Here is a 13,607-nt window from a genome sequence, read left to right as displayed (position 1 = left end):
CCTCCACTAGTTTCGGGGACCGGTCTCCCCCTTTGGCCTGACCCCTCCACGCAGGTGGATTCGGGCGTGCAATGGCGACTCGCCCGTCCGCACCCCTGGGATCCCTTCATTCCTCGTTCCTGGAGCCTTCTCCGCTCCTCTTCCTTCCTTCTCCCCCTTCCATGCCTGGGCCTCTGTTACTAGGCCTGCCTCCGGAGCAGAGCTCATGCAGAGCTCCTGCTCCCTGCCACTTCTGCTCAGACTTCTCTGCACTGAACTAAGATGGTGCCCACCTTTTATACTCCCTTCTCAATGCACCCATGAACTGCTTCCTCCCTGCTCCTACACTACAGGGTTCCCTTTCCTCAGTGTTCCCTCCCCCCACTCCAGCCAGAGACAGGGACTGTCGTGCCCATCTCAGGGGCATATTGGTCGCCCTGCCCCACGGCAATGTGGTGTAATGCATGCAGGTGTCGGGTCCTGATCCACACTCCATCCTTACCTGAGAGTGAGATATCACACCTCTGGGAGAGGTGCAATACCTCTGTAGCAACCGAGCCCTCAGGGTGCTACAGTTCCATTTATCTTCAGCCTAGGTGACGTATTGCAATACAGGGCCGTGATTTGGCTATAAAAGGGACCCCTAGACCCCTACCCCAAGCTTTTTAAGAGAATAATATATGGTGTGCCAGGAGACTCTATGGAATGCTTTCTCAGCATCCAACGAGAGTATGTAATTACAAATTTTTAACTGCATCTAGCCCAGGAAATACTTTGTGCCTAGTAGCAGTGTCTGCTAGTCAGCGGATTATCCCGGCTGTTAAGCAAGCTACACCACCTGTAGTTTGGACACTTAATTTTTTCAAAGGAAATGCTTCGGGACCACGGGATACTCAGTGAAGAGCATCAGGAGGCACCCCAAGGCATAGGGGCTGGGACTGGCAGTAGGATGCCTTGCGGTGGACAGCCGAGCTCGATCCTTATAAAAGCTTTTTAACTGCAGCAGCTTTAGTGGACGCTAATGGAGCTGGAATTACGCGGCTGCTGGCATGAGACTTGCCCTCCAATAGATCCTTGTAAATGGATTTAAAGTGTATTCATTCAAATTAGAGAGACAATTTAAATTAAAAAGCTTAGAGCTGCCTCCACCACAGGGGGGCTCGCTCGACCCACCAGCGGACAGGCACCAGTATTGGGAGAGGGGGGCTGGCCGTCAGGGTTCACCGCGGCTCTGGCAGAAACCCGGCGACACGGAGGTGGCACGGGCAGGAGCGGACTGAACGTGTCGGCTTCTCACTTTTTGGATTTTAGAAGGGCATGACATGCCTATATCTGTGTCTCTCCCTCCTTTTACTACTCCACCTCTTTTCTTTTCGCATGACTATATGTACTTGTCACTTTTCCATGTGTTAGTTGTGTCTTCTGCGCAGTTTGTCAGCTTTTGGACACCTTTGAAGGTGTTTTCTATGTGTTTCTATGTGTTTTTGTTTGCCTGCCATTGGTTTTAACGGTGTTCGAAGGTGTTCGACGAACAGTTCGATGAACAGTTCGGCGAACACACGGGTGTTCGACGAACCGAACCGAACTCGAACATTACGGGGGTGGCTCAACACTACTCCTAAGGTGCTGTCGTGGAAGATTCCTAGAAACCGAATTACCAATAAGTCTAATTTCAGATGTTTCTACCTCAGGCATCAATAGACTATAAATATACTTAATAAACAAAAGCTAAAAGAGCAGATGAACATAGTTTATCAAGTCTGAAATGCGCATGTGATACTGACATCAAAGTTTCACCACATTTTGGGACAAATGTTTTCACTTTCAACATTAACAATCAGTAGAATATTTTCTCTAAATTTGCATCTTCTTTCTTCACTCCAATTGTTTGAACCTAAGAAAAAATAAAGCTTGATGCAACATTATGCTTACAAATTGTGTTTTATGCTCAATCATCATCTGTCCTACAGAGACACAGTAAGAATTACCCTGGCGAATTGATTAAATTTGAAAATCTTAAAAAAAATGCAGAATTGCTGTTTTTTTCTATTCATTCACAAAGAATTAATGTAAGTTCTTAAATATGTACGCAAAATAGCGGGACTTTCAAATATAGATAATCTTGCAAAAACAAGTCAAAGTAAAAATAAATACATCCAGTTGTGACATCTACAGTGTGTTGAACATTCCTGAATCTTAATGTGTCCTGCCGAAATAGCTCAGTTGGGAGAGCGTTAGACTGAAGATCTAAAGGTCCCGGGTTTCGGCAAAAGTTTTTTTCTTCACCCATTAAATTATAAGCAGAAAATAAACAAAGCATATGGACTGACTGTTTACAGAGAATGTAAAAGTCCTAATCATTATAACTATCTACAGGAAATAAAATGATAGAAACTTGAGAACTGAACACTTTTAACTTTTGAGGAAAATAATATTTTTTGTAATTTTTCCTTCATTCTGGACGTCATCACTTTGTTTTATTTTAGTTTGACTTAGCTGTATGAGGATTTAAAGGAAACCTGATAGCTAATACGGGCAGCATGTATCAGACACTAGCTGAATGATTTCAGGCATTTATGTTTGACTATGAATCGCTGTGGCATTACTGAGACAAATATGCTTCAAAAATATGCCAGGAACAAAGCTGTTTGGGGAAAAAGCCAGGAAGTCAAAAAACACAAGCACCAACTCAAGACCGTCATCTTTCATTCTAAAAATAGGGGTTTCCACGTTAATGGTAAGACAAAGAATCCACAGATTTGGCATTTCTCTAGCAAGGAGAGCCCACTTAAAATGTATTTGGTGCTTGTCTCCATAAGCGCAAGCTGGGCACTAAACTGGCTTATTTGTAATTCTGGATGTTGCAGAGTGAAAACACCTGTTGGACAAAAATAGTAATTGTCGGTGTTGATGAATAGAGATGAGCGTTGTTCGACTAGAACTGTTCGCCATTCTCAAATTCGAGCTGTTTTGGGCGGTGTTCGAGTTGTTCGACGAACCCGAACGATTTGCAAAAAATTCGGCTGTTCGAGGTTAGGTTCGATAACTGTTCGTGCACCAAAAGCGTGTCCTGCATGTCTGGTGCTATTTAGAGCACCAATCATGCAGGGATTGTCTGCCACTCACTGTAATGCCGCAGCCATGGTGGTTGTGGCATTACAGTGATTGCCCAAATCGATGGGAACAGTGCCAACAGTGAAACATGAAAAGCCGGCAATTCAGCAGCGGCATACACCGGTACCCGACAATTTAGAACCGAAAGAACAGAGCTTCACACATAGATTAGATAGATATAAACATGTCAGCCACATATATAAGAAGTACAGTGACAGTGTTGCTTACTGCATTTTTCATTTAGCGTAAAGGATTTATCAAAAAAAATAATAGTGTTTTCATGCACCGTCTCTTTAAAAAAGCCGGCCGGCAATTCAGCAGCGGTACCCGACAATTTAGAATAGAAGGAATAGAGAATCACACATAGATTAGATAGATAGAAACATGTCAGTCACATATATATGAAGTACAGTGACAGTGTTGCTTACTGTACTTGTCATTTAGTGTAAAGGATTTATCAAAAAAAATAATAGTGTTTTCATGCACCGTCTCTTTAAGAAAGCCGGCCGGCAATTCAGCATCTGTACCCGACAATTTATAACAGACAGAATAGAGCTTCACACATAGATTAGATAGATAGAAACATGTCAGTCACATATATATGAAGTACAGTGATAGTGTTGGTTACTGTACTTGTCATTTAGTGTAAAGGATTTATTAAAAAAAATAATAGTGTTTTCATGCACTGTCTCTTTAAAAAAGCCGGCCGGCAATTCTGCATCTGTACCCGACAATTTATAACAGACAGAATAGAGCTTCACACATAGATTAGATAGATAGAAACATGTCAGTCACATATATATGAAGTACAGTGATAGTGTTGGTTACTGTACTTGTCATTTAGTATTAAAATAAAGGATTTATTATTAAAAAAATTGGCGTGGGGTACCCCTTAATTTTAGGCTCTAGCGGAGGTTAAGCAGACAGCTGGGGCAGATGTTTGAAGCCTGGGAAGGGGGTAATACCCACGGAGCTTCCCAGGCTACTAATATCAGCCCCCAGCTGAATACATAGCCTTTACTAGCTATTAAAATGGGGGACCCCCCCCAAAAAAATGACGTGGGGTCCCCCCTAATTTAATAGCTAGCAAAGGCTAGGCAGACAGCTGGGGGCTGATATTAATAGCCCAGGAAGGGAGCCATGAATATTGGCCCCCTCCCAGACTAGAAACACCAGCCGTCAGCCGCCCCAGAAATGGCGCATCCATAGGATGCGCCAGTTCTGGCACTTAGCCTCGCTCTTCCACGCTGCCCCGGTGCGGTGGCAGGGGGTAATAGGGCTGCGGTTGATGTCAGCTTATAATGCCAGCTGACATCAAGCCCAGGTTAGTAATGGAGAGGCGTCTATAAGACACCCCCATTACTAACCCCATAGTCAAAGTTAAAAAAAACACAAACACCCAGAATAAAGTCCTTTAATTGAAATAAAGACACAATTCTTTATTGTTCTAAATTAAACCATACTTACCATCACACCCATTCCAGCTGAAGCCAACGATCTCCTGTAATAAAAATAAAATAATAAAGCAACCTCATCCTTACCTTTCCATGGTTCCCACGACAGCTTCAGCTCTGCTACATCGAGATGACAGGCTGGACCGCAGCAGAACGCTGCCATCCAGCCTGTCATCCCGCAGACACTGAGAAGCGCAGGCATGCTTGCGCTCCTCAGTGTCTCTCTGTGACGGCATCCAGATGAGCCGAGGTCATGTCCAATGAACTCGGCTCACCTCATGCACGTCACTGACAGCGTGGGAGAATTCTCACGCTGAAGCGCTGAGTGCAGGAGAATATTCCCACGCTGTCAGTGAGGTGGATGAGGTGAGCTGAGTTCATTGGACATGAGCTCACCTCATGCACGTCACTGACAGCGTGGGAGAATTCTCCTGCACTCAGCACTTCAGCGTGAGAATTTTCCCACGCTGTCAGTGACGTGCATGAGGTGAGCCGAGTTCATTGGACATGACCTCGGCTCATCTGGATGCCGTCACAGCCAGACACTGAGGAGCGCAAGCATGCCTGCGCTTCTCAGTGTCTGCGGGATGACAGGCTGGATGGCAGCGTTCTGCTGCGGTCCAGCCTGTCATCTCGATGTAGCAGAGCTGAAGCTGTCGTGGGAACCATGGAAAGGTAAGGATGAGGTTGGTTTACTATTTTTCTTTTATTGCAGGAGATCGTTGGCTTCAGCTGGAATGGGCGTGATGGTAAGTATGGTTTAATTTAGAACAATAAAGAATTGTGTCTTTATTTCAATTAAAGGACTTTTTTCTGGGTGTTTGTGTTTTTTTTAAATACTTTACTAGAAATTCATGGTGGTCATGTCTAATACTGGCGTGACCCCATGAATTTTGGGCTTGGGGCCAGCTGATAATACCAAGCTGGCCCTAACCCCTTTATTACCCAGTGAGCCACCCCACCAGGGCCCTGGATGAGTTGGGTACAGCGCCAGAAGATGGCGCTTCTATGAACGCGCCATTTTCCGGGGTGGCTACGGACTGCAATTTGCAGCGGGGGGGGCCCAGAAAGCTTGGGCCTCCCTGCGCTGCAGATTCCAGCCCCCAGCTGCCTGCTGTACCTGGCTGGACACAAATATAGTGCGAAGCCCCACTTCAATTTTTTTAAATTATTTCAGGAAATTCATGAAATAATTAAAAAAAAATTGACGTGGGGCTTCGCACTATATTTGTGTCCAGTCAGGTGCAGCAGGCAGGAACGGGCTGCCCCAACCACCAGCTGCCTATTTGTACCTGGCCGGACACAACAATATAGGGAAGCCCTTTTTTTCTTAATTATTTCATGAAATAATTTAAAGAAAATTGACGTGGGGCTTCGCCCTGTTTTTGTGTCCAGCCAGGTACAACTATGCAGCTGGGGGCTGGAATCCGCAGCGCAGGGAGGCCCAAGCTTTCTGGGCCACCCCCGCTGCAAATTGCAGTCCGCAGCCACCCCAGAAAATGGCGCGTTCATAGAAGAGCCATCTTCTGGCGCTGTACCCAACTCATCCAGGGCCCTGATGCGGTGGCTCACTCGGTAATAAAGGGGTTAGGGCCAGCTTGGCATTATTTGCTGGCCCTAAGCCCAAAATTCATGGGGTCACGCCAATATTAGACATGACCACCATGAATTTCTAGCAAAGTATTTAAAAAAAACACAACACCCAGAAAAAAGTCCTTTAATTGAAATAAACACACAATTCTTTATTGTTCTAAATTAAACCATACTTACCATCACACCCATTCCAGCTGAAGCCAACGATCTCCTGAAATAAAAGAAAAATAATAAAGCAACATCATCCTTACCTTTCCATGGTTCCCATGACAGCTTCAGCTCTGCTACATCGAGATGACAGGCTGGACCGCAGCAGAAAGCTGCCATCCAGCCTGTCATCCCGCAGACACTGAGAAGCGCAGGCTTGCTTGCGCTCCACAGTGTCTTTCTGTGAGGGCATACAGATGAGCCGAGTTAATGTCCAATGAACTCGGCTCACCTCATGCACGTCACTGACAGCGTGGGAAAATTCTCCTGCACTCAGCGCTTCAGCGTAGGAGAATTCTCACACTGAAGCGCTGAGTGCAGGAGAATTCTCCCACGCTGTCAGTGACGTGCAGGAGGTGAGCTGAGTTCATTGGACATGAGCTCACCTTATGCACGTCACTGACAGCGTGGGAAAATTCTCCTGCACTCAGCACTTCAGCGTGGGAGAATTCTCACGCTGAAGCGCTGAGTGCAGGAGAATTCTCCCACGCTGTCAGTGACGTGCAGGAGGTGAGCTGAGTTCATTGGACATGAGCTCACCTTATGCACGTCACTGACAGCGTGGGAGAATTCTCCTGCACTCAGCACTTCAGCATGAGAATTTTCCCACGCTGTCAGTGACGTGCATGAGGTGCGCCGAGTTCATTGGACATGAACTCGTCTCATCTTTATGACGTCACAGCCAGACACTGCAGAGCGCAAGCATGCCTGCGCTTCTCAGTGTCTGCGGGATGACAGGCTGGATGGCAGCGTTCTGCTGCGGTCCAGCCTGTCATCTCGATGTAGCAGAGCTGAAGCTGTCGTGGGAACCATGGAAAGGTAAGGATGAGGTTGCTTTATTATTTTTCTTTTATTGCAGGAGATCGTTGGCTTCAGCTGGAATGGGCGTGACGGTAAGTATGGTTTAATTTAGAACAATAAAGGATTGTGTCTTTATTTCAATTAAAGGACTTTATTCTGGGTGTTTGTGTTTTCTTTTAACTTTGACTATGGGGTTAGTAATGGGGGTGTCTTATAGACGCCTCTCCATTACTAACCTGGGCTTGATGTCAGCTGGCATTATAAGCTGACATCAACCGCAGCCCTATTACCCCCTGCCACCGCTACAGGGCAGCGTGGAAGAGCGAAGCTAAGTGCCAGAATTGACGCATCCTATGAATGCGCCATTTCTGGGGCGGCTGACGGCTGGTGTTTCTAGCCTGGGAGGGGGCCAATATTCATGGCACCCTTCCTGGGCTATTAATATCAGCCCCCAGCTGTCTGCCTAGCCTTTGCTAGCTATTAAATTAGGGGGGACCCCACGTCATTTTTTTTGGGGGGTCCCCCATTTTAATAGCTAGTAAAGGCTATGTATTCAGCTGGGGGCTCATATTAGTAGCCTGGGAAGCTCCGTGGGTATTACCCCCTTCCCAGGCTTCAAACATCTGCCCCAGCTGTCTGCTTAACCTCCGCTAGAGACTAAAATTAAGGGGAACCCCATGCCAATTTTTTTTAATAATAAATCCTTTATTTTAATACTAAATGACAAGTACAGTAATCAACAATGTCACTGTACTTCATACATATGTGACTGACATGTTTCTATCTATCTAATCTATGTGTGAAGCTCTATTCTGTCTGTTATAAATTGTCGGGTACAGATGCTGAATTGCCGGCCGGCTTTTTTAAAGAGACAGTGCATGAAAACACTATTATATTTTTTAATAAATCCTTTACACTAAATGACAAGTACAGTAAGCAACATTGTCAGTGTACTTCATATATATGTGACTGACATGTTTCTATCTATCTAATCTATGTGTGAAGCTCTATTCTGTCTGTTATAAATTGTCAGGTACAGATGCTGAATTGCCGGCCGGCTTTTTTAAAGAGACAGTGCATGAAAACACTATTATATTTTTTAATAAATCCTTTACACTAAATGACAAGTACAGTAAGCAACACTGTCACTGTACTTCATATATATGTGACTGACATGTTTCTATCTATCTAATCTATGTGTGAGGCTCTATTCCTTCTTGTCTAAATTGTCGGGTACCGGTGTATGCCGCTGCTGAATTGCCGGCCGGCTTTTTTAAAGAAAGCGTCTTCTGAGCAGTTTGTCAGCTTTTGGACACCTTTGAAGGTGTTTTCTATGTGTTTCTATGTGTTTTTGTTTGCCTGCCATTGGTTTTAACGGTGTTCTAAGGTGTTCGACGAACAGTTCGACGAACAGTTCCTCGAACATCCCGGTGTTCGACGAACCGAACCGAACCCGAACCCGAACACTATGGGGGTGGCTCAACACTATTGATGAATTCATTGTGAGGAGTAATTTATAAAATGGGATCACTTTGGAGGGGTTTCTGCTGTTTTGGTACTTTTGGAACTCCGCAAATGTCACCCTCAAAATATTCTTGCAAAATCTGCATTCCCAAAACCCAAATAGCGCTCTTACTTTCAAAGCTATGCTGTGTGACCAAACAGTAGTTTCTGAAGACATATGGGGCATCACCGCATTTCAATGAAATTGTGCAACTTTAGATATTTTCACAAGAAAAACTAAATATATATTGACCTAAATTTACCATTAATATAAAGTACAATGTGTTACAAAATAACACTTTCAGAATCACGGGGATATGTTAAGCATTCCAGTGTTATTGCCACATAAAGTGATACATGTCAGATTTAAAAAACGGTGCTTGGTCATGAAGCTCAAAATTGTCTGTAACTAATAGGTTACAAATCAATATTAAAATAAAATAAATCATGGTATATTTCCTTTCATCACAAGTAATGCTCATCTTTCTACTGCTTAGCTTAGAAAGAGTTAAATTACAAAAGCCAGAAGAAGTCAGGATGGCTGAGCAGACTAAGGCGCTGCGTTCAGTTCACAGTTTCTCCTGAAGACGTAGGTTCGAATCCCACTTCTGACATTAGTATTTTCTTTCAAGAAATTGTACAACTTCACTCCTGTTACTGATCAGTTGGGGTTCTGCTCTATTGGTGGCAATCTCAAATCGAAAACTAAAAGTGATGGGGGGCTTAGCAAATCCAATTCACAATGTCGGCACTTTGGCAGTATTCCTGTGGGTCCTTGAGGCAAATCTTAATTGTCCTGAATTTGTGCTTTCACAAAAGACTTCTGGGAACATCAAATAGTTTCTTTGTGCATATGTTAGTTGTTGCTTTGACATTGGAAAAATACTGTGGATAGGAAAATGGGAGGGACTATTTCATCTCTATGCGTTCTCGGTCTTTATTAGGCAAGAGAGTGAACCTCCTAAGGTGCTGTCATCGAAGATTCCTAGAAACCGAATTACCAGTAAGTCTGATTTCAGATTTTTCTACCTCACGCATCAATAGACTATAAATATACTTAATAAACAAAAGCTAAAAGAGCAGATGAACATAGTTTAACAAGTCTGAAATGCGGATGTAATACTGACATCAAAGTTTCACCACATTTTGGGACAAATGTTTTCACTTTCAACATTAACAATCAGTAGAATATTTCCGCTAAATTTGCATCTCCTTTCTTCACTCCAATTGTTTGCACCTAAGAAAAAATAAAGCTTGATGCAACATTATGCTTACAAATTGTGTTTTATGCTCAATCATCACTAGTGTTGAGCCACCCCCGTAGTGTTCGGGTTCGGTTCGGTTCGTCGAACACCGGGATGTTCGAGGAACTGTTCGTCGAACTGTTCGTCGAACACCTTAGAACACCGTCGAACACCGTTAAAACCAATGGCAGGCAAACAAAAACACATAGAAACACATAGAAAACACCTGCAAAGGTGTCCAAAAGCTGACAAACTGCTCAGAAGACACTCTCTTTAAAAAAGCCGGCCGGCAAATTCAGCAGCGGCATACACCGGTACCCGACAATTTAGACAAGAAGGAATAGAGCATCACACATAGATTAAATAGATAGAAACATGTCAGTCACACATATAAGAAGCACAGTGACAGTGTTGGTTACTGCACTTGTCATTTAGTGTAAAGGATTTATTAAAAAAAATATTAGTGTTTTCATGCACCGTCTCTTTAAAAAAGGCGGCCGGCAATTCAGCATCTGTACCCGACAATTTTGAACAGAAAGAATAGAGCTTCACACATAGATTAGATAGATAGAAACATGTCAGTCACATATATAATAAGTACAGTGACAGTGTTGCTTACTGTACTTGTCATTTAGTGTAAAGGATTTATTTAAAAAAATAATAGTGTTTTCATGCACTGTCTCTTTAAAAAAGCCGGCCGGCAATTCAGCAGCGGTACCCGACAATTTAGAACAGAAAGATAGAGCATCACACATAGATTAGATAGATAGAAACATGTCAGTCACATTTATAATAAGTACAGTGATAGTGTTGGTTACTGTACTTGTCATTTAGTGTTAAAATAAAGGATTTATTAAAATAAAAATTGGCATGGGATCCCCCATAATTTTAGGCTCTAGCGGAGGTTAAGCAGACGGCTGGGGCAGATGTTTGAAGCCTCGGAAGGGGGTAATACCCACGGAGCTTCCCAGGCTACTAATATCAGCCCCCAGCTGAATGCTTAGCCTTTACTAGCTATTAAAATGGGGGACCCCCCAAAAAAAATGACGTGGGGTCCCCCCTATTTTAATAGCTAGCAAAGGCTAGGCAGACAGCTGGGGGCTGATATTAATAGCCCAGGAAGGGTGCCATGAATATTGGCCCCCTCCCAGGCTAGAAACACCAGCCGTCAGCCGCCCCAGAAATGGCGCATCCATAGGATGCGCCAATTCTGGCACTTAGCCTCGCTCTTCCCACTGCCCTGTAGCGGTGGCAGTGGGGTAATAGGGCTGGGGTTGATGTCAGCTTATAATGCCAGCTGACATCAAGCCCAGGTTAGTAATGGAGAGGCGTCTATAAGACACCCCCATTACTAACCCCATAGTCAAAGTTAAAAAAAACACAAACACCCAGAATAAAGTCCTTTAATTGAAATAAACACACAATTCTTTATTGTTCTAAATTAAACCATACTAACCGTCACGCCCATTCCAGCTGAAGCCAACGATCTCCTGTAATAAAAATAAAATAATAAACAAACATCATCCTTACCTTTCCATGGTTCCCAGGACAGCTCCAGCTCTGCTACATCGAGATGACTGGCTGGACCGCAGCAGAACGCTGCCATCCAGCCTGTCATCCCGCAGACACTGAGAAGCGCAGGCATGTTTGCGCTCCTCACTGTCTCGCTGTGACGGCATCCAGATGAGCCGAGGTCATGTCCAATGAGCTCGGCTCACCTCATGCACGTCACTGACAGCGTGGGAAAATTCTCACGCTGAAGCGCTGAGTGCAGGAGAATTTTCCCACGCTGTCAGTGAGGTGCATGAGGTGAGCTGAGTTCATTGGACATGAGCTCACCTCATGCACGTCACTGACAGCGTGGGAGAATTCTCCTGCACTCAGCACTTCAGCGTGAGAATTTTCCCACGCTGTCAGTGACGTGCATGAGGTGAGCCGAGTTCATTGGACATGACCTCGGCTCATCTGGATGCTGTCACAGCGAGACAGTGAGGAGCGCAAGCATGCCTGCGCTTCTCAGTGTCCGCGGGATGACAGGCTGGATGGCAGCGTTCTGCTGCGGTCCAGCCAGTCATCTCGATGTAGCAGAGCTGGAACTGTCCTGGGAACCATGGAAAGGTACGGATGATGTTGGTTTATTATTTTATTTTTATTACAGGAGATCGTTGGCTTCATCTGGAATGGGCGTGATGGTAAGTATGGTTTAATTTAGAACAATAAAGAATTGTGTGTTTATTTCAATTAAAGGACTTTATTCTGGGTGTTGTGTTTTTTTTAAATACTTTACTAGAAATTCATGGCGGTCATGTCTAATATTGGCGTGACCCCATGAATTTTGGGCTTGGGGCCAGCTGATAATACCAAGCTGGCCCTAACCCCTTTATTACCCAGTGAGCCACCGCACCAGGGCCCTGGATGAGTTGGGTACAGTGCCAGAAGATGGCGCTTCTATGAACGCGCCATTTTCCGGGGTGGCTGCGGACTGCAATTTGCTGCGGGGGGGGGGCCCAGAAAGCTTGGGTTTCCCTGCGCTGCAGATTCCAGCCCCCAGCTGCCTAGTTGTACCTGGCTGGACACAAAAATAGGGCGAAGCCCCACGTATTTTTTTTTTAATTATTTCATGAAATTCATGAAATAATTAAGAAAAAAAGGCCTTCCCTATATTGTTGTGTCCTGCCAGGTACAAATAGTCAGCTGGTGGTTGGGGGCAGCCCGTTCCTGCCTGCTGTACCTGGCTGGACACAAATATAGTGCGAAGCCCCACTTCAATTTTTTTTAATTATTTCATGAAATTCATGAAATAATTAAGAAAAAAAGGCCTTTCCTATATTGTTGTGTCCGGCCAGGTACAAATAGGCAGCTGGTGGTTGGGGGCAGCCCGTTCCTGCCTGCTGTACCTGGCTGGACACAAATATAGTGCGAAGCCCCACTTCAATTTTTTTTAATTATTTCATGAAATTCATGAAATAATTAAGAAAAAAAGGCCTTCCCTATATTGTTGTGTCCGGCCAGGTACAAATAGGCAGCTGGTGGTTGGGGGCAGCCCGTTCCTGCCTGCTGTACCTGGCTGGACACAAATATAGTGCGATGCCCCACTTCATATTTTTTAAATAATTTCAGGAAATTCATGAAATAATTAAAAAAAAATTGACGTGGGGCTTCGCACTATATTTGTGTCCAGTCAGGTGCAGCAGGCAGGAACGGGCTGCCCCTAACCACCAGCTGCCTATTTGTACCTGGACGGACACAACAATATAGGGAAGCCCTTTTTTTCTTAATTAATTCATGAAATAATTTAAAGAAAATTGACGTGGGGCTTCGCCCTGTTTTTGTGTCCAGCCAGGTACAACTAGGCAGCTGGGGGCTGGAATCCGCAGCGCAGGGAGGCCCAAGCTTTCTGGGCCACCCCCGCTGCAAATTGCAGTCCGCAGCCACCCCGGAAAATGGCGCGTTCATAGAAGCGCCATCTTCTGGCGCTGTACCCAACTCATCCAGGGCCCTGATGCGGTGGCTCACTGGGTAATAAAGGGGTTAGGGCCAGCTTGGCATTATCATCTGGCCCTAAGCCCGAAATTCATGGGGTCACGCCAATATTAGACATGACCACCATGAATTTCTAGTAAAGTATTTAAAAAAAACACAACACCCAGAAAAAAGTCCTTTAATTGAAATAAACACACAATTCTTTATTGTTCTAAATTGAACCATACTT

This window comes from Phyllobates terribilis, unplaced genomic scaffold (assembly GCF_046119375.1).
Source record: "Phyllobates terribilis strain yellow unplaced genomic scaffold, ASM4611937v1 Scaffold_12__6_contigs__length_324123572, whole genome shotgun sequence".
In the NCBI taxonomy this organism is placed as follows: Eukaryota; Metazoa; Chordata; class Amphibia; order Anura; family Dendrobatidae; genus Phyllobates; species Phyllobates terribilis.
The sequence above is the reverse complement of the archived record's forward strand: the minus strand, read 5'-3'. Positions refer to the sequence as shown.